This window comes from Amblyomma americanum, chromosome 4, assembly GCF_052857255.1.
Source record: "Amblyomma americanum isolate KBUSLIRL-KWMA chromosome 4, ASM5285725v1, whole genome shotgun sequence".
NCBI lineage: Eukaryota > Metazoa > Arthropoda > Arachnida > Ixodida > Ixodidae > Amblyomma > Amblyomma americanum.
This window is the reverse complement of record NC_135500.1, coordinates 132793787-132815323: the sequence shown is the minus strand read 5'-3', so window position 1 is coordinate 132815323 and position 21537 is coordinate 132793787.

Here is a 21537-nt window from a genome sequence, read left to right as displayed (position 1 = left end):
GGATGTCTGAGGGACTCCGCAGTACTCGACAATTGCGTTGGTGAAAAAGAAAAACAACGAGCAGGAGAAATTTGGCGAGGACCCTCAAAACAATCAGAACAGCAGTTTCAGAAACCTTGCTGGATGGCGACGTGAAGGCAGCGTCGCCAGAATGTTTCACTTTGGACTTCATCCGGTATGTATCCGGACTACAGCCGGAAGCATCGCAAGGTGTCTGAAGCAATTTGAGCCTCGCTCTCCGGCGGCAACAAGGGCGGCGCAGTAAAAGCGCTTCAGGGGCTACGAACTTGCACTAGCCTGAGGGTTGGCAGAGTGCTACACACAAGGGGGTTTTAGTTGGCTTGACGAAATTGCGCGCAGTGTGCAATAAACTCAGGCATATCAGACGGGAAGCTCTTTGCGTAAACCCTTACTATATATCGCGTTGTGCCTCTTTGGACAGTTGCAAAAACTTGCATGCGGCACAAGCACGGGTCAAATGGCATCGCCAGTGCTGCGCACGTCTATTGAAATGTCTGGATTATCTCAAAAAACAATGTAAAGGCCGATATAGCCGAGATCACTTGTGCGTCTAAGAAGGACGCCTTTGTGTACTGCATCTTATTTCTACCAATTTGAGCCTTCTCATCTCCATCCGGAAAAATTTATGCATAATTTTGTCTCCACCATGGAGGCAAGCTTAATCGTGTAACATCGAAAAGAGAGTTCAGAGGCTGCTTAGTGAATCTATGTTGATGTCGTCAAGCTAACTAGAATGTTAGGTTGAATGGAGCCGGGTAAACTTCTTAATCCGAGAGTGCTTTTCTGGAAAGCACTTTAATATTGTTACGCAGACGCTGCTTTATCTTTTGCTTCCATCAGCTGCCGGTCGTCGCATGAAACTGGTGCCACGCGTTCGACCCTGTAGCACTCCACAGCAAAGCCGTAGCTACCAGTTTGATGAAGCACGTGTCACAGCGAGAGTGTAAAGCAATGTGGTCTCTTTCTTCAGGCCAGCCTAACTACTATGCGGAAGCTCTGTGTTCACATCGGTGCGGTGGAAAGCAGACGCAAAGAGCGCATTGTTTCCTAGCCGCTGATGTGTCAGCGCAGCACGGAACAAGTGAACGGTATTTGGAGGGTCGCTGCAGAGCGTGTATAAAAGAGGAAGAAGCAGTGCTGCACATTTGTCTAATAGAGGGTGTCTAGAAAAAGGAGCCCATTTTTCATTTTGGTGCATTCAGCGTACGAAGAGAGGCCGCCTACATAGCATTATTTCTAGTTCGTGGCACTTAATAGAGCGAACATAGAGATCACTTGCGGCGTTTTGCGTGCGTTGTGTGACTGTTCGTGTTTGCTGAGCAATCCAACTTATAAGCGCTGGCCTTAGAGCACAGCAGCTTGACGTTTCTCTAATTAAGGCACAAAAAAAACTTAGTAAAGACAAGACAACCTAGCCCACTGCGAAACTGTCGCGGTTATGAACATATAACCCTTCATTGGTTTGCCGCAATTAAATTCCTCTTGTATGAATTCTTATAAAGCTTTAGTTTCTTGCATTGACAAATGCCAGCTGATTGGATAAAAATTTAGGTGGCTAATCTTTCTTACCAGGGTAGAAAACGTATTGACGTGACTACCCGTGACGCGAAAGTTCGACAATACGAGCTTCTTTTCGAGAATCACAAGGAGGAGGAGGAAGCGGGTAAGGAATGGCAGGGAGCTCAACCGGCACGGTTAGACGAGTTCTCTTCTTCAGTCACCAATCTCACAGTGTTTGATTTTTTTATTTCAATCCGTAAATAGCCATTATTATTTTTATTTTAGTGAACTAATATTTATTTTTTAACGTTTTGAGCACTTGTAATTCGCCGCCTCTGTCTTGGCAGATCTCCCGCATTGAGTATGCGCCATTATCCTCTTGACAACAACAACGAAAACAGCTCAACAAGGAGTATCGATATACGCGCCAGGCCATGACACAGTTTTTTGCCTTCAAGCGAATGTTAGATCCGCTTATGTAGCAAGGTGTTTGTTTTTATTTAGAGTGTTGCGAAATAAGAAAAATATTTTAGAGAGGAGAGGGAGTATGGAGTTGAGCTCTCTGCATGCTATTACCGTGCCCGTTCTTTGTGAATGATGAGTGGCATTAATCAGAAGAAAAAAAACAGTATTTGCTAAAAGCAGTCGTGCAAGTGACAGTGCGTTGTCTTCAAGCGATTAGATCTTTCTAATTTGCCTTGGTCTGGCTTGTTTTGTTTTCCAAAACAGCATGAAGCTCCGGTAATTGTATGCAAAGAAAACTAAGATAATGTTCCTTCAGAGAAATCTAACGAAAAATAGGCTACCATTTTAGCCTCTCAATTTATAGTTGCAGGTCATATCGCTTTTTTTTTATGAAAACCTTCTGCACTTCGTGAAACCAAGGTATACATGCAGGGGAGCAATAAATGGGGCGCGCTCTATTTGTTGCACAAAAATATGCTAGGAAGTAATCTTTCGACTCTACTTTTAATATTGACTAATATTAATAATATTATTGTCGGCCGCTTCCTACACCTTCAAAATTTAAGTCGAACAATTTCTTGAAAAGTGCTCTCCATGCTTTGTTTTCACTCTATGTTCTTGTCTAGGTTGTTTGTCTCAGAGACAGGAGCGCACTGTTCCCGTTCACAACATATGTTCGGCTACAGAGAATGATTCAGTGAAATCCGGTGGCATTTATTCAGTTCAATGTTTTAGCAAGTGGCCGGGCGCTCCTCGCCTTCAGACCTCAAATTTGATTAAATCCTCTAATGCGAGACGAGCGCACTACAAAGCCCCGCAAAACTGCCGGCTTATATCAACGGTCGTTTTACAAGGCTCTTTTTTCCTGCCGGTTACTCACTTTCTGCTCGCATTTTTACGCGCGGGTACTCGAGGTTACTGCCCACATACGCTCATACTGCCATAGTGCTGTTTACAGCAACACACAAAGAGCTGTCTCTGGGCTAGTTTTGAAGTATCACAAAATACCATTTCACTACGTAAATCTCCGAGCTTTTTATACGGTGGTTAGACACCAGCATACAAGTGATATGTTTTCGTGAGATATTACGCTCATTCATCAAAACCAATGGAGAGAGTAGAGAATAACGAATTATTCGCGAGTCAGCGGCAAGGTGTTTGAACCGTGCCGCAAAGTGTGCTTGAGTGTTTCAGATAATATAACCAAATTTTTTTTTCTTTCAGCCAGGTCTTTCGTCTTGAATGCCCTGCTTTTTTTTCGCTCGAAGCTTCCTGAAACGCTATAGACCGCGTGATGATGAAGGGTGGTACGCCATTAGGGATTTTCGTTCGGTCGAATCAATAAGGCCAAGACATCCAACTTTGTGCTTCCATTAGACGAGATTCAAAGTTGCTCTTTTGATTCCTTTTAGACTTTAGCTGTAATTTGTGTTTTATTCTTTTGCCCTAATGTCTTCTGGCACAATATGAGGTGGGAGGTTGACAAGACTAATGGTGGCCATGCGTGTAAAAGGGTCGCTAACAGAAACACAGTAATGTTGTGCACATGATCAATATTAGTTACAATGAGAGAAATAAACGCGTCCTTCCTGAACAAATACGCTGATTTTTTTTCTTCACGAGGTCTCCATTTGAACGTGCTTAACTTAAGGCACATCACTTTGATTCGTCAATTAGGCGCTGTAGACAGGCTGAGGCCTGGTGGAAATGGCAATTAAAAGTACGCCCTGCAATATTCGACTGCTTCTTTGTTGAAGAGCTGTGCTGCCTGGTTGATTTGTTTTTGGAGACTTACAAACAAATCTTGCCCAGATTAAATGACAATAAAGATCGGCTAGCAAATGGCTTCCATAAAGGCCTCTTAACAAAACAACGTCTATGCATTTTCGGGGCTGTAATCAAGTGTGATAGCGAGCAAATACTGGGGTAAGGAGGCAGGGTAGAGATTAAAACGAATAAATGCAATAATAAGGACAGCTTACGCGCTTAGTTATATTTACTGGCAGTGCAAAGAGCAGCATATCGACCACTTTATTTTATGACCAAAGAGGATGACCGAAATGATAATTCTATATTGGACGCCGCTAACCTTTTGACGGGGTAAATATTACGCGGGGTTTCGGCGTGAATAAAACACTAGTTTCTAACACCTGCGTTAAATGCCTAATTGTTTTTTGTTTGAGGCGCCTTTCTGCCAGAGTGCTCAAGTTAGATATATATTTGTGTAACTAATATATTGTGACGCCCATAAAGAGGCGATGCCTAGTCTATTTGGTCGGTATCTCCGACTACGCAGAAAATGAAGAGAACGAGGCGAATGCGTCTCGTGCTCGGCAAACGGACCCACCGTGGGTATGTGCCATCGTATTTGAAACAACAACAACAACAACAACAACAACAACAACAACAACAACAACAACAACAACAACAACAACAACAACAACAACAACAACAACAACAACAACAACAACAACAACAACAACAACAACAACAACAACAACAACAACAACAACAACAACAACAACAACAACAACAACAACAACAACAACAACAACAACAACAACAACAACAACAACAACAACAACAACAACAACAACAACAACAACAACAACAACAACAACAACAACAACAACAACAACAACAACAACAACAACAACAACAACAACAACAACAACAACAACAACAACAACAACAACAACAACAACAACAACAACAACAACAACAACAACAACAACAACAACAACAACAACAACAACAACAACAACAACAACAACAACAACAACAACAACAACAACAACAACAACAACAACAACAACAACAACAACAACAACAACAACAACAACAACAACAACAACAACAACAACAACAACAACAACAACAACAACAACAACAACAACAACAACAACAACAACAACAACAACAACAACAACAACAACAACAACAACAACAACAACAACAACAACAACAACAACAACAACAACAACAACAACAACAACAACAACAAGCGAACCCCAGCTGGTTTAAGCCGCCCTTCATGGTCTGAGTAAACCCCGGTCGTAACACCTTGCTGGAAATTGCGGGGTATACTGGTTCCCCGAAGACGGATCCCCTGCTTCACCTTCGCTGGAGTCGTCGCACTGCTGGTCTGCTACCTTCTGTTCCCATGATGTCCCTGGACGGCGACGCTCCAAGGTCTGTGCCCAGCAGTTCGTGGCAGCATTAGCGGGAGCCACGGTCGTTCCCGGGCTCAACCAGCGACGACGCCGATGAATGGCTCACCCACTACCTACGCGTGAGTCGCTACAATAAGTGGAACTCCTCCGCCCGACTTTCAAACGTCGTGTTTTCTCTAACCGACACTGCCCTAAGGTGGCACGACAACCACGAGTATTCGTTCACGACATGAGACCGATTTGTAGAGGAGCTCAAGAAGTGCTTCGGTGACTCTGTCGCGAAGGAGAAGCGGGCTGAACAAGCGCTTGCGCAAACGACTGAGCTTCTTGGTGAGACACGTGCGAAGTACGTTGAAGAAATCAAGTTATGTAGGGTCATCTCTCCTGGCATGAGATAAGAGGAGAAAGTCGGCGATTTACTTAAAGGATTCACCAGAGACGTCTATAATTTTCTTATCAGGAAAGAAAGTCTCGAGTTCTTGTCCGGATTCATCCGGCACTGCCGCACGTTTGAGACATTGAAAATGCGTCACATCACCCCGAAATTTCGTCGTTTCGTCGGGGTGACGACGATGATGGCTGTAGACATACTATCGTCATGTGATGTGGCTTCCACAATCCGCCAGATTGTTCGCGAAGAGTTGACCAGGTCGCTGGAACTACCACGGAATTCCTCTGCTCTCCCTCCTGTGTATCCCACGCGCCCTCCTCCGCCAGCCGCCATTAACGCAGCGGACTTTGAAGAGCACCAGGTACCCCGAAGGCTGCGGCCGAGCAACATGCCGCGATCACCCCCGGAACACCGGCCCCGCTTTTACGCCAGCGACATACAACGAGAACTTTCGGCCCAGTCCTTCGTATGATGACTACTTGCTGGCGCAGCCTGGTGCTGGTTTCTCTCTTGTGTGTTACCGCTGCGGTCAACCCGGTCACATCTCGCGATTTTGTCCCCGCCGACAACAGCCATCTCGTTACGGCTCCTCTACCTATCCTTCACGGTCGGATTACCAACCCGATCTTCTCGCTGCCCATCCTACCCGCCTGATTCCGGCAACCCATTGCCTGCACAAATACGGAATCGTTCACCGGCATCGGATAGAAGTGTGACACCGCCTCCAGCTTTCCGCACGCGTCGATCTCCATCACCCCTACGCCGCTCCTGCTCGCCTCCGCCGGAAAACTAGTTTGCGCGACCGATTGGGGTGAGGTCGCTGGAAGTCTGCCGCCGGAAGAGATACCCCTGCCTGTAGTGATGTTACGGAACAAAGTGGATGTGCTAGTGGATGGTGTCCCTGTGATGGCTTTGCTGGATACCGGTGCTACTGTCTCAGCTATGAGTGCTGTGTTTAACTGTCGCCTCAGACGCAAAGTTTTTTTTCGATGGGACAAAAATGTCCAGTTTTGTGGTGTGTGTGGCGAACTGTTGCCTACAGTTGGAGTGGGTAGTGTTAAGGTTTCCTTGAGTGGTGAAGTGTTCAGCACGGAAACGGTGCTGCTCGGCCGATCGACGTACGACGTTATTCTTGGCCTCGACTTTTTGCAGAAGTGTGGCGCTAACGCCGACTGTCGCACCGGTGAGCTCAGCGTCAGCAAATGTTTCACCACAGGCCTTGTGTAAGGCTCGTGCAATGAAGAGAATGTGTTCTGTGTTACCCGAGAAACTGTCACGCCTCCTTCTTCGGCTGTATGCGCGCCGGTTTCTGCCCCGATACCACTTTAGATGTGTTGGATGTGACTGTGGAGCCGAACCATTTGACCTGCATGAAGAAGAATATCTTGGTTCCCCATACCATGGTTTCCGTCACCAGCGGACGCATTGAACTTTGGACAGTGAATTATTGTACAGAATCTGTAGTTCTGCCTGAAGGCATAGATATTGGGTCATGCAGCCACGACTCGCGGAAATTTGTTGCCTTGGTTACCGATGCCTTGGGTGCAGCAGCGCCAGAGCTTTACGACGAGTCGCAGTTACTTCGGATGATCTACAACTCGCTTTCCCCACATGAGCGCCGTGCTCTGTTGGCCATCCATCGGCGACACTCCACTGTGTTTGACGTCTCACAGCTCGGCGGCCTATATTCCCTCCCTTTGTCTCAGACCCTGCATATGGTTTACACTGGCGCCTCACATCCGATCCAACAAAAGCCCTACCGAGTGTCACCGCCTGGACGCATGGTGATTAATGAACAAGTGAAAGAGATGTTAACAAAAGGTGTTATTAAGAGTCGTCTAGAGCCTTGGCTGCCCCTGTAATTCTTGTTCGACAGAAAGATGGATCATGACGTTTCTGCGTGGATTACCGCCGTCTAAATGTGGTCACAAGAAAAGACGTATACTCCCTCCCTCGAATCGACGATGTCATCGACTGTCTTTTTTTCAGCCTCCTACTTCTCTTCTACTGACCTCCGGTCGGGGTATTGGCAAATTCCTATGCATCCCGCGGACAAAGAGAAAACAGCGTTTATTACGCCTGGCGGCCTATATGAATTTTATGTAATGCCATTCGGCCTTTGTAATGCGCCCACCGCCTTAGACACATTTATGTATACTATACTCCGTTTTGAAGTGAAAAATACGCATGTGCTACCTAGACGATGTTGTTATTTCCGGAAAGACGTTCAATGAGCACAACGACCGTTTAACTCTCGTCCTGAACTGTAGGCGCAAAGCTGGCCTAGTGCTTAACTCTAAAAAGTGCCACTCTGGTTCGCGTCGAGCGTTAGTGCTTGGGCATCTCGTTGATAATGACGGCGTGCGACCTGATCCAGCTAAGACTGCAGCTGTCGAGTCAAACAAGCCACCAGAGTCTGTCAAAGAGCTGCGAAGTTTCTTTGGTTTATGCTCATACTTTCGCCGCTTTATTCGTAGCTTCGCGGACATCGCGTACCCCCTGACAGGCCTGCTTCAGAAAGTTGTGGCTTTCGAGTGGACCCCTAAGTGCGACTCCGCATTCAGCCAACTAAAATATCTTCTCACTTCCCACCCTATACTTCGACACCGATTCCACCACCCCCACAGAGGCTCATACCGAAGCCAGCAGTGTTGGCCTCGTCGTTGTGCTAGACCAGCGCTGCGACAACAAATAGCACGTTGTTGCGCATGCGAGCCACTCGCTCAGTAAGCCGGTGCTCAATTATACGGTCACCGAGCAGGAATGCCTCGCCGTCGTCTTCTCCACGCAGCGTTTCCGTTCATATCTATACGGACGCCCGTTCACCATCGTCACCGACCATCCTGCCCTCTGCTGGCTCGTTAACCTTCGTGACCCTTGTGGGCGCCTTGCACGGTGGGCTCTTCGACTACAAATATTTGACTGCACAGTCGACTACAAGAGCGCTCGCCGCCACGCTGGCGCAAACTGTCTTTCGTGGTTGCCCCTTCCTAAGACGGAGCCTAACATCGATAATTTCGACCTCTTCGTTGTGTCAGTATCACAGTTTTTTCCTGATTTCACCACATTCAAAGCAGAACAGCAGAGAGATTCAACTCTTCGGTCTCTTCTTGCAGAGACTGAAGACCCCTCCGACACAACCCACTTCTGCGTGCGAGATGGTCTCTTATGGAAGAAAAATTATTCCTCTACAGGCCAGCGCTTCCTCCTGGTAGTTCCGAAGAGCCTGTACACCTCTCTCTTGCAGGCCGTGCACGACGAGCCTACATTTGGACATCTTGGGTCGGCACGAACGCTCCACCCTACCCAGGCGTGCTTCTAATGGCAGAAAATCCGGGCCGCGACTGAGCGCTACATCGCGATCTGCATTCAGTGTCAACAATATAAGCGCCCTAGTAGCGTTGCATCTGGTCAGCTTGACCCTGTAACACCACCTGCCGCCCCGTTCGAGCAAGTGGGCATAGACCTCCTGGGCCCAATTCCCAAATCGTATCATGGCTAACGCTGGATGGTGGTTTGCGTTGATTACCTTACTCAGTTTTGCGAAACGGCAGGCCTACCCTTGTATACAGCGTATCATGTATCCTCTTTTATGCTGCACTCCACAGTTCTCCGCCATGAACCACCAAAAGTTATCATCAGTGACCGTGGTCGGTAGATCACCGCTGACGTCATGGAGCAGGTTCTCCGTTCCTGCGCATCGCATTTTCGCAATTTCTCGCCTTACCATCTCCAGACTAATGGGCTAACTGAGCGCACGAACTGAACGATCACCAACATGCTGTCAATGTACTTTGATTCTAAGCACTAAAACTGGGACAGCATCCTGGCGTTCATCGCCTACGCTTTCAATACTACTTGCCATGAGACTACTGGCTTCAGCCCCTTCTTTTTACTATATGCTCGCCCCCCACGCTACACCCTGGACACCATACCACCATTTTCTGCCGAGCACCAGGAAGATCCCTCCATCGCCGAGACACTGTCTTGCCGAAGAGGCCCGGCGCCTTGCCCGCCTTCATATTCTCGTCTCCCAAGATTGGTCCAGTCCAAAGCGCGATACGATACCCACCACTGTCACATCACTTACAGCCCTGGTGATTTAGCCCTGTTGTGGTGGCCTGTCCGAAATCGGGTAATGTTTCAGAAGCTTTTCCGCCACTACGATGAACCCTATGTTATTATTGAGCAAATTAGCGAGCTCAAATGCCGCACAGCGCGTCTCACGGCAAGCGGCCGTCGTTCTGCGCGAACTGAAATGACTCATGTTGCCCGGCTGAAGCCATGTATAGACTGCCGGATCTGTGTCACCAACGGCATCGAAAGGAGCTGTGGTGACACCCACTCGCAGATAGCTCTACAATTCGTGCTACGATATATTTCAGAATCATCCGTCGGGGAACTTGTGGCTCTTAGAGAAGAGATTCGGCACACCTGCAGGGAGCAACCTCAAAGGTAATGAATATTCATGGACTCCAAACCTGAACTACAAAATTTTAGGACGGCATTTACGCTACACCGCCTACCAGTCTCTGGCAAGAGATCACTGAGCTCTTTTTATGTGCTCAAAACAAAATATATTTTTAATGAATACCTGGACAGTGCGGGCTAGATGGCAATGAGAAGGCCGATGCTGAAGCAGAGTGCCCTCAGCAATGGCCTCCGTACAGTTCTACTTTTCTGTACATCGGACACCGCTTCCCGTTTTTGGACTTCGTGGAGTTTCATGGCCTCAAGCACCATTGATGCACAGAGTTCGTATAGACGCCGCTTTCATGCGAAAATACTTATTTATGTGGTCGAGCGGACGCCTTTAACGGTTCCACTTGCGGCATACCCGAGACCGTGTAATATGTACTAGAGGTATGTTCAATATATGCGCTGAAAAGACTAATACTGGCTGCTTCCTTGAAGCGTTTGGACAGCTGGCCACTCTCGGAGGACTTACTGCTAGGCGCTTGGCCGCATAAGTGGCAGCAGCCCAGGCAATGCGGGTGTTTTCACGTTTTTTGAGTGGGGCAAACTTTGACTCGCGGTTGTGATGCCATTAAATGTGCGCGCACATACTGTCATCTCTCTTCTCATCCGTCGTCACCTAAAACGACTCTCTTTCCTCTCCTCCTGCCATTCCCCAGTGCAAAGCAGTAGGCCAGATATAAATCTTTGTGACCCATCTCTTAGCCTTCGCTCCATTAAATCTATCCATCTATACATCAACCTATCTACCCATCCATCTGTACATCAACCTATTTATCCTTCCATTTATACATCAACCTATATACCCATTCATCTATACATCAACCTATCTGCCCATCCATCTATACATCAACCTATCTGTCCATTCATCTATACAACAACCTATCCGTCCGTCCGTCCGTCCGTCCGTCCGTCCGTCCGTCCGTCCGTCCGTCCGTCCGTCCGTCCGTCCATCCGTCCATCCGTCCATCCATCCATCCATCCATCCATCCATCCATCCATCCATCCATCCATCCATCCATCCATCCATCCATCCATCCATCCATCCATCCATCCATCCATCCATCCATCCATCCATCCATCCATCCATCCATCCATCCATCCATCCATCCATCCATCCATCCATCCATCCATCCATCCATCCATCCATCCATCCATCCAAAATAAATTGAACGAGACAGACGTGGTTCCAGCCTTATGATCTTAGCTAGCTTAGAAATTCTGCCGCTAGTAGGCGTCGTAGTGTAACTTGCGCAAGGCCATTTGACGTCTGATGGTGCGAATCCCGTTTGCGTATCAATCAATGAATAAGTTATCTATAGTGACAAAATTTTTTCACTCGCGGTAGCCTAGGCGCTTATCCAAAAGTGGTAGCGTGCGCTCGATTGTCTTGGGATCGGAAGAAGAGCAGTGCTTATTGCCAACCACAGTTGGCACTCTACCGTAGCTCTCCGCACATCACAGTCATGAATAACCACAAATTCTCCTTCCCCCGCTGCCGCAACCATTATTTGAAGCTTGTAAGCTGTCAAATTGCCTTTGAGCAGCTGTTTCCAATATCTCCCCCCTCCCCCGCCCAAATATTGTGTACCTTTGTTTGTATAAAGAAATCAAATTAAATGAAAGCGGGGCCTTCGTGTCTTGCTCAGGTATTCGATAAGTGCTTTTGTATTAATACTGTTTGTTTTCACAGTGACTACGATACGAGATATAACAGTGCATCGGTGCCTTATAACTGTCATATTTATCTGTCACTGTTTTTCTATTCAAAACTACACTCTTGAGCGTTTAAAACTCCGGCGCCGCGTCTTCATCGGCCGGAATCGATCAATAGTTGGGGCCAAGAGTTATTACGAATCTTATTTACGTAAGTACAACTCAGAGCTCTTCAAGAATAGAGCTAATATTTTCAAAATAGTGCATTTTAAATAGCCAGCCGTTGACCCTAAAGCGCTTCATCGAAGAGTTTACAGAACGTTCGACGCCTCTCGATAGAGTCTTTGAGGAAATTGTTTTCAGGAATGCTAGGGAAAAATCGACGCAAATCGTTGATAACCGCTCCACACCAACATGACCCTTACACCACCTTATAAAGGGGGGGGGGGGGGGGGGGTGAAAGACGGGAATCACTGGGTAAAGCAGTTATATTATCTACAATAAGCAATAATTATCAAACTTTTCCCAGAATATTGTTGAGAATGAACATTTGCACTCCTTAATATTTTAGAGCAGCTCAATAATAGGAAATAAGGAAGCAATACCTGTCTGAGAGCAACTCAGTGTGGTGTCAAAAGCAAAAATGGAAGCGCGAAAAGAGGAGGTCGGAGGCGATGGATAAGCAAGACAGCTTCTCTGTTGTTCGCTGATCGCTTTTCGTAAATCCTTACCAAGCAAAACCAGCTCTCTAAATTGTAGTGACACCTTAAGTGACATGAGCCGCTCTGGTGTGGTCCAAATGAGATGGAGCACGACGGCCTGACGCAAGGACAGCCTTTCTTTGTCCGTCAGGCACAGACGAGGCGCTTCACGCACTACCTTTCTCCGGAATCCAAGGTTGCTGAGTGGCATCCAAAAAGCACAGTTAATTAGTTCCAATTGAGACTCCTTGCAGTCTGCCCGCTCGTCTTCCAGCCACTTCCGGCATTGTATAAATAATGACTGACTTGCAGGAAATGGTAGTCAAAAGTGACAGCTTCAGTTATGCATCTCTAGAAGGATACATATCTTTCTGGGACGTGTTGCTAACTCCGAAAGTTAAAAATATACATATTTTTAATACAACACGTCGACTCTTTCCAAAAATACAGTAAAAACACCACACAACGGCTTTGTCTCTTCCAAAGCGACGCCTGCCAAAATCCAAGAAAAGCAGTCCTTTTGAATGCGTAGCATACTCATGAGAACAGTGCCTTCTTTTTACAGTGCAATGATGAATATAAATCACTCTATTGCTTTCCTTATTTCGTTTAAATTATCAGATAGAAATTCGTGAGGCATAGTTAGCGAAAAAAAAGAGGCAGTCATACTCCTTGAGTTTTAGACATTTTCCGGAAGGGTTTTCATATTCTTCACTGACATGGTCGAAGCGTAAATCCCCTAGATATATTTTTGGACTGAATAATTCTTTAAATTGAATTTGTCTATATTGAGGCGTTGATGTGGGAAAAAGCGCTAAGAAAGGCATACCCCGCAACCGAAAGAAATTCAAGGAGGACATTTTTTTTTTCTCAAGCACTCAGGCTAATTTGTGACGACTAATCTCGATAAAAAAAAAGAAAGTTTGGTAATCGGGGCCGTACTTGCCATAATTAAATAGGACATCTCCGGTAGAACAAGAAGAATAATTTAAGTGGTTTTGCCAGAAACCAACTCGATAGTTTTGTTGCTTCAAATTTGCTAGCCCACGCGATTCCAAACACTCCATAAGGCGTTACAAATACAGCCTTCCCTATTCCATTGCTTAGCCACAAAATAAAATTTGCTTCATAATTTATAAACGTAGAATTTCATAATTAGGTGAGAAGTACAGCTGTGTACCAGACTTACTAAAGAAACACCGAAGTGCAGTTTTATAAACGTGAGGGGTTTTTAACCGAGGAAAAAGATTTGAAAGTTGTCTAGTTAATTTTTGGGCAACGGCTGCTTTTAAAACATACATATGCACTTCGCGACTCATGTAGTGCTTGACTTGTGAGGTCCCATAGCTATGCAATTAAATAGGCTCAAAATTGAATAGTAATTACACACCAGCTCTGTTCTTCAGAATATTTGCGATGTCGCTCAGCTAGCAATGCGAATATGCAATGATTTTCCCCCGCCATATACGACGGTATTTGTGAGGTCATATGTAAAAATTTTCTAGGGATCACGGATATATTCATTTATTTATTCTTTTGGAAACCAAAGGATCAAGGAAAAGAAACTGCATGAAAGATAGCCCTTATGCCACACGTGTTTCTGCGTTGATAAATAAACACCGCATATTTGTTCAAGTAAACGCTCAAAAGCTTCGACAAAGTTTTCACACAACGAAGCCCTAATTTACCTCTTGTTGAACTTAACGCTTCCACTAAAGCACAACATTGAAGAAATTAGAGAATGCTAACCAATTTCACTTTATTGTGTTGAAACTCCAAACGGTCCCCAAAAAATGTTGCTTCACAACAAATTCAGGTAATGAATAGACAAATACCTCCATTTGCGAAGAATTACTGGTGCTGTCGACGAAACTTGCCTGGGGCACCAGTGACTCCACACTTTAGGTGGTTGCAGCAGCGTCTAGTGGCGCCTTTTCCCGTCTTTGCACGTGATGTCAGAGCAAGGAATTTCATTTATGAAAGTTACTGAGTGCCCCTACATTAAAAGACACCTTGAGGACTCAGAAGGAATTTATACACAAACGTGCACAGAATGTAACACGCATGAGTACAGATTCTGATGGATTACTCTCACCCAGACAGAAAAGCTCCCTAATCACAACCCACAGTACGCACATAGAAAGAAACGAAGGTAGTGCCCAGGCACATGTGGCAACTGGGTATGCTCATGCGGTGGCAAGAGCAGAGGGAGCACGGTGAACAAAGCCTCCCATCCTTCTCGAACCCGGCGAAGGCTGTGTCTAGACGATGAAAGCCTGCACACCTCGGTGAGACGGAACCACTGGAAAGAGCAGCTGTGTATAGCGAGGTTCTGACTTTCAATTAGGGCAAATTAATGGCCCGGGCCGCGGCAACTGACCCAATCGAAAGTCTCGCGGTCCGCCCTCTTCGAACACGCGTCGCTCGTCGTCAACCCGCATCCGTTTCCCATTACTTCGAATCTGGCCGCCTCCCAGCACGCCGCCTACTCAAGGAAGCTTTACCAGCGTGAAGGTCTTCATGTGTCCGCGGAAAAGTTTCAGTCGCCTCTGAAGAGAGCTGCTCAAACACGGCGACCCAGAACAAAGCTACCAAACTGGACGCCAGCTCATCTGTAGCAGGCTTCGTGTTTGGTTCAGTGCACTGCGGGTTCTGTGCTACAATTCTGGCGGAGCATACAGCCAAAGCAGCGCTGCAACCCAGTACACTAAATGTTTTTTGTCCTAATCCATTTGTGTGCGTCTGTCTCCGCCTGAAGAGAATTAAAATTCAATGTGGGAGTAAAAATAAGAAATTACTCGCTGCTGTTTCTAAGCTCTTCTTGCCTCAACACCAGCGTTAGAGTATCTGTGCCAACTTAAAATGACACGATAAAATGATTATAAAAATATGCATTATGTTTGCCCTGATTTACATGCAGCCCAGAACAGGAATGCATGTCTAGCAAATAAGGAAGACACCATTCGACACCATCAAATGCAATGGCAGCCTTGTTTAGCTATAAAAGTTTCATAGTTTGGACAGAACAAGAAGCTCCCGGAGCCCCCCACCTGGTATACAGGTGGGGAGCTCGTCGGCAGGGGCTTGGCCATGGCCCCAACCACCACCGTTCATGGTTTCTACCCTTCACCTTACAACCTGCCGCCACGGTACGGATTACAGCTTGGGTATGGGGGCTAAGGTTTCGCGGTGGCGCCAAGCACCATCACCTTGAGACTCAAGGTGCCCTTGCGGGTAACAGAATTCCTTACACGCCGATTGTATTCGAGCTTCAAGATTGGGTGTGTCTCAAATAGTGTCGAGCACTACTTCCAGCATAGCTCGCACCTGATGCTCTAGAAAGCTATACTCTCCGTGCTAGAGTTTCAATGCAGTCTTACTGCGCCCCCCCCCCCCCCCCAAATCAGGACACTATTTTACTGTTAATGTTATCGATAGGGGCCGTGCTGAAACTCAGTCTCTTCTTGTAAACCCGCTATTCGTATGAGAAGATCCTGACAAGATTACTTTTTTAATCTTGAGACTCTAAAAAGACTAAATCTTTGTGAGCATTTTATACCCAAAATATATTATGTTGGCAAGAGCTTCATGAGACTGGTGCGGAAGTGTCAGAAACAAGAAGTTTAAGGCTCTCGCTGTGTGTTGCGCGACAGTCGGCTTCTTAATCATGATTGCTTACTAGAACAGCGCATTGATTAACATTTGTTTCAGCCTCAAAGCGCTTAGTAGCAGGAAAATAAGACCTGCAAATGGAGACAAAAACTGGGGAGGGGGGGGGGGGGGGGGGCACTTAAGTTCCGCATTAAGAGTATGACACGTTAGAGCATTGGCCTAATTTTCATATCTGCAGGAGGTCATTCACTACTTTGCATTCATAGATCCATGGGAGTCCTCATACACTTCCTGGCGTAGTGGTGTAGCAGTTAAGAGATGCGCCACTGTCCTGCGATGCAGGTGGTCCCAGCGTCTTCCCGAGCGCCCAGTCATTAACTAAACTGCCACTGCCAAGTTAGGAATTTCGCTCGCTATCCGTTGGGCAGGTTGTGATAATGGCGCAAGGTCACGTGAGCTCCCTAATTATCTGAGTTGCTTTGGGTTGTTGAACCTCATAAACCAACCAAACCAACAAACAAAAAGGTAGTAGTATTTACAAAGAAAATTGTCGAAAGTCTTTTTGCGTATGTTGCTTGGATCTTCGTACGGTGTGCTGGCATGGATTTTAAATTTGTGCACACTAGAAAGATAGACAAGCTCTATATTCACTAAATCCCGGCACCAGTCAGAGCTACCAGAGTGCGCTCGCCATAGATCACACACAAAGGGTTAGACATATTGCGCATCACATGTACAAATTATCCTAGGGGACGGCAGCAAAACACCATACCGGGCACACGCAAAGGTGCAGAATGGAAGAAAACCACAAATCAGAATGGTTCACGCAAGCGTAGCATGCGCAGTGCGCATGCCGCGCTTGTCTAAATTTTTAAACCTTTCTCCGCCTTATACACAGAGTAAACCTGACTCGCAGTGGCGGCTAGTGGCTCTTACCCGTTAGGCTGAGATACGAGCTTTACTTATGTAGTTGCGATTGCAGAAACACGTGAATATACGTAACTGTACGCCGGTGACGAAATGTTTAATGACAAAACCATTTCATTCAGCGGACTGTCTGTGTCTCATATTCTATGATTTCATTTTAGATTTCAAGGACCTGTTACTTAGCAGGTGCCAACTAGCGGCTATAGGTGGTGAAAAGGTAGGCAGTGCTTACTTTTACTCACTAGCTTCAAGACCGTAGTAAATAGTAAAAAAAAAGTAGCGACACGCCCTCAGAGGTATTAACTGCTGCACACACTACATATTCTGTACCCTTTTTTAGGAATGCAAGAGAATGAAACCAACGATTTGTGGAATTCCTGAGGGCTTAGATATATTTGGTTAAAAGAACTAATATGCATGGCTGCTCGCTTTATGTTCGAATGTTTGATCGGTCTTCACCAGAAAACGTGAGTATAGTTGCAGTATAGTTGCTCTGTGCAGTTGCAGTTATAAATAAGCAGCAAATGACTTTTTCCAATAGTTATGCCCAAAACAGAGCAAATCAGTGTAAGCTAAACGCGCTTCTAATTTTCGGCGCACCTCTCTAATCTGCTCCGGTAAATGACATGACACGGCTTCCTATCTAATAATCTGACTTTTTTGAAGCTCTCAGTTTGTGTTTAGCTTACTTTTCAAAGCAGTTATTCTTATTTTCTACTCTATTGCTGAATAGTCTTTTTCGTGATCCTACCTCTAATATATCTCTCGACCGTTATGAACTATGTGCAAAAGTCGAAGACATCGATTTCATTCTATGTGTATGCGGTAAGTTTTTTCTGCTAGCGTTAGCTTAATGTTTGTTCAAAGTTTGTTTTTCTTTAGATGGCACCAACTGATCGGCCTAAGTTTCTTTAGTAATGCGTTACGTGCACTATGCACTTTATTCTTATATAGCATCGCGCAACCCTTTCGGTATTTTTTTCTTATTTTTACCGGCCGTTGCGTATGTCAAATTGCCTATCTGCTTTTCGGTGAGTGAATTTTCTAGTCACATGACTAGAAATATAAAATCTGCTACTTGGAAAAACAGTAGTACAATAGATGTCCCTAGTCATCTAGCATGAGAAATTAGGTACTACGGTTTCTTTCTCAAGATAAAGAAAAAAGATATCAATATTTTCTGATATCTTTTTTTGGTGTATCAAAAGGTTGCGTTTATTTAAATCAGTTTTCGTCAGTAGTGATGAATTTTCCTATCTTGAACCCTGTTTTCTTCATTTTATCATTTAAAAAGATTTCCAGAAAATAATACTCTAGCGCACTCTTTTTCCAGTGCACATAAATGTGATCGTGATGCTGAAATAGTTCTATATTCGAGGCTTTTTCACCGCATGTGATAAGCATACTTTCGAAGCATGTTGCTTTAATGGAACCCTATGAGGATAAGCTTCGAACCACGTTGAATGAGAGTAGGTTATCTGTAAAATTGATTACCTAATTACAAACAAACTTTGTATACCACACTGTTAAGAAGTCACGGCAGAAAATCCCAGCAAGACTACGTGTGCTTTGTTGCTATATAAGTTATACCAAAAGGAAATTGCAGCCGTTCCTTCCCAGCTAAATTGCTATAGAAAAATTTTAGTTCATGCTGAGGCACAGGAAAGAGGACCTTTTAATTTACAGAGTTTAATGCGAACGAAAAATTTCATCTCTGTTTGTGAACAAAGGAGAAATGCTGCGACATACCTCTGCTCAAAGTAGAAATTCCGGCGGATATTTTCCGGAAAAACGTGCAGACAGTTGGCTGGTACTTCGATAATGGTCTGTAATTGAACTTTTTTGTTTTTTTCTGAGGCGTGCCGAAATCGATTACCTCAGTTGAACGCGCCCGAGAAAGTCTTTCCCGATGCTTGGACTCTAAATTCCTTAGATTTCTAGTTATCAACTACCTTTTGTGGTTTTGTTTGCTCTTCTTATAGGTGTGTTTCAACCCTGGGTTCTTTTATTCCTCAAGCTGTAATTATTGCTGGTCCCACACGCGCACATGAAATGACAGTGCATTTGTAAACCCTTAAGTTTCTTAATTCAGATATTTTCATTGCTGGTGCTAGACGTACAGAGAGTCAGAATACATTTCAACTCCATGCCGATAACGCCTTCAAACCAGTCAAGCATTTTACAATTATCCCTTACTATAAACAGTGCTGATGAGCAGAAACTAACAAAAATGTAGTCTAAATTTAATATTAACATTTTTTTGCAGAATATGCCGCAGTTCTTGTTTGACATTTCGAAAATCTAGCCATTAAATCGCGTACCACCATATGAGCCGAGAGTATCTGTAAGAACAGCTGATAAAAATTGCACCATTCGCATCAAAAATGCAGTAGGGGTGCCTGATCTCATGTAATGTTTTGAATAAGCCATTCTCTACATGATAAGATGTTACTAACAACGTTGAATATTTTTGAGCGTGTATAATGAGGACAGAATTACGCATTTGAGGACGGGATTTCTCGTTCCAAGGAGCTGCCACAAACTAAGTGGCGAATCGCAGTAGTGCTGATGCCATTAAAAGTTCGTGCTTGACACCTCTCGGCTGATATTAATGGTGAAGAGAGCAAGCATTTTAAAAGCAGGGTATTTTTTGAGGGCAGCACGAATATTAATTTTAATAACAGTATGGACCTAAGCAGTCATCAAACGGTTTTTTTATGATTCTTCAAATACTTTCTTATTTATCTCCGCCATAACTTAAATAACAAGGTGTCAATAATAAGCCACCTAATTAAACTAATATAAAGTCATTTACACCTCTTCAGAGACTGCCTTGAACAAAAAAAAGGCGAGAAAAAGTGACAAGCTGGGGGCTCTAACTTACAAAACACGGCTTCCAAAGTTTTCTAGCCTTCCAAAAGATCCCTTTTTTCATCTGACAGTGCGGTGAGAGACCGTCTTTAATGGTCTGTATGCAGGCGTTCACGGTTAGCAAAAGCACGCTCAGCCTGTTTGGCAGAAACAAAAAGCGAAGTACTGCGCAGGATACGATAAGGCTCCTTTGCTGTTTTAGGTTTGCTCTTTTCTGATCATGGGTTTACAGTTCGTAGTCCTACTGGTGTTCTTACACCTGTTGGCTTCCATCGTATGTAGAATCATGTGGAAGAGAATGTGTGTTGATCCTAGCGGGGTTAGATATACTAAACGTAGCGACTGGAAAGTACATTTTAGCTCCACACTTACTCAGGGAAGAAACATTTTGGCAACTACAAATCATTTTTGTTATTTACAATATCTAATTTAAATTGCTCTGTTCCTGTTGTCTCAAAGTGTTTTCATTAACGAAACGAATACAAAGTGTAGATACATAAAGCCAGAAATGTATGTAGAACCTTTTCATTGTGAGTACAGGACTTATAAAATTGATAAAAAATAATGTGAAACGATTAGTGGTAATGGTTTACCTAAAGGTTCAAGTACTGTTTGGAGATATCACGGTCACAGAGAGCCATGGTTTCGGTAAGGTGCTTAACCATCAATACTGTGCCTCCAGGCGGAGAAACCACAGGCCATACTGATAAATATTCTGTACATGCTTGTCTGTTATAGGTGACGCTCTTAGAAAGGCATGGCAATCTGTCTTTTGCGAGGAAGCTAAGGAGCACAGTTGCTACCGTAGGGCAGTAATTCTGGGACACTGCTCGAAAACAGTACAGTGCTGAAAATTGTGGTACACACAAAAAATTGCTCTTGGCCGCCTTTAAAGGCGGCCAAGGAACCCTGGCTGTTCGCAAATTGCATCGGCGCCGTTGGATCGGACAGGAAATCGATGTATTTGGGGTAAGGAGAGCCACGAACACGAGAAGGGCAGAAAGGAATGTTTTAATTAAGATTGTCGAGCTTACAATTAATGGCTGAGCTTTGAAACGGATGGCTTTCGGCGACAAAAAGATATACAACGGCAGCTCTGCCGGCACGATCGAAAATCCAAAGGCTGTCTAAAACAAAAGAAAACCTTTACTTTAGGGTAGATAGACTGCTTTATCTTTCGTATTAAACATTTTGTTGTCGTTGTCTAAACTCTACTTGTTGTTTTAGTGACTAGGCCATAACTGGCATTGTTAAATGGGCTAGGTTGTTCTTTTATTAAGTATTGGCCGGTAATTCAAAATGTACCTGTAAAAATTACACACCTGGCATCGTTAGTCTTAGTTTCTTCCGTGCTGTTGGAACCGTGCGCCGAGAAATACACGACCAGCGAAATATGCATGCTCGTCTTACGGGCACCGTACATTTACTATAGTTATTGTCTTAGCTCCTGCTCTGAGATCAGCGTTATTTCATTCTGCAGCATTCACCGGATGATGTGTTATGTGCTCCATAACGCAGGATAGACTTCAGTTACCTGGCCTGTGAGATTATACGATTAGAGAATATGAATCTACCAGAGTTACGAAGTAGCTGCAGAGTTGTCAGGAAGCTGCCCGCGTTGTCTAAAATAGGGCTTTTTTGTTTTTCGTCTCGCTTGATTACACAACAAGGTAAGTGGACAACACAAGATCAAGAAAACTTCATGAGACTATAGAGTTGTTGTCTGGGACAATGCCTGCTGCGA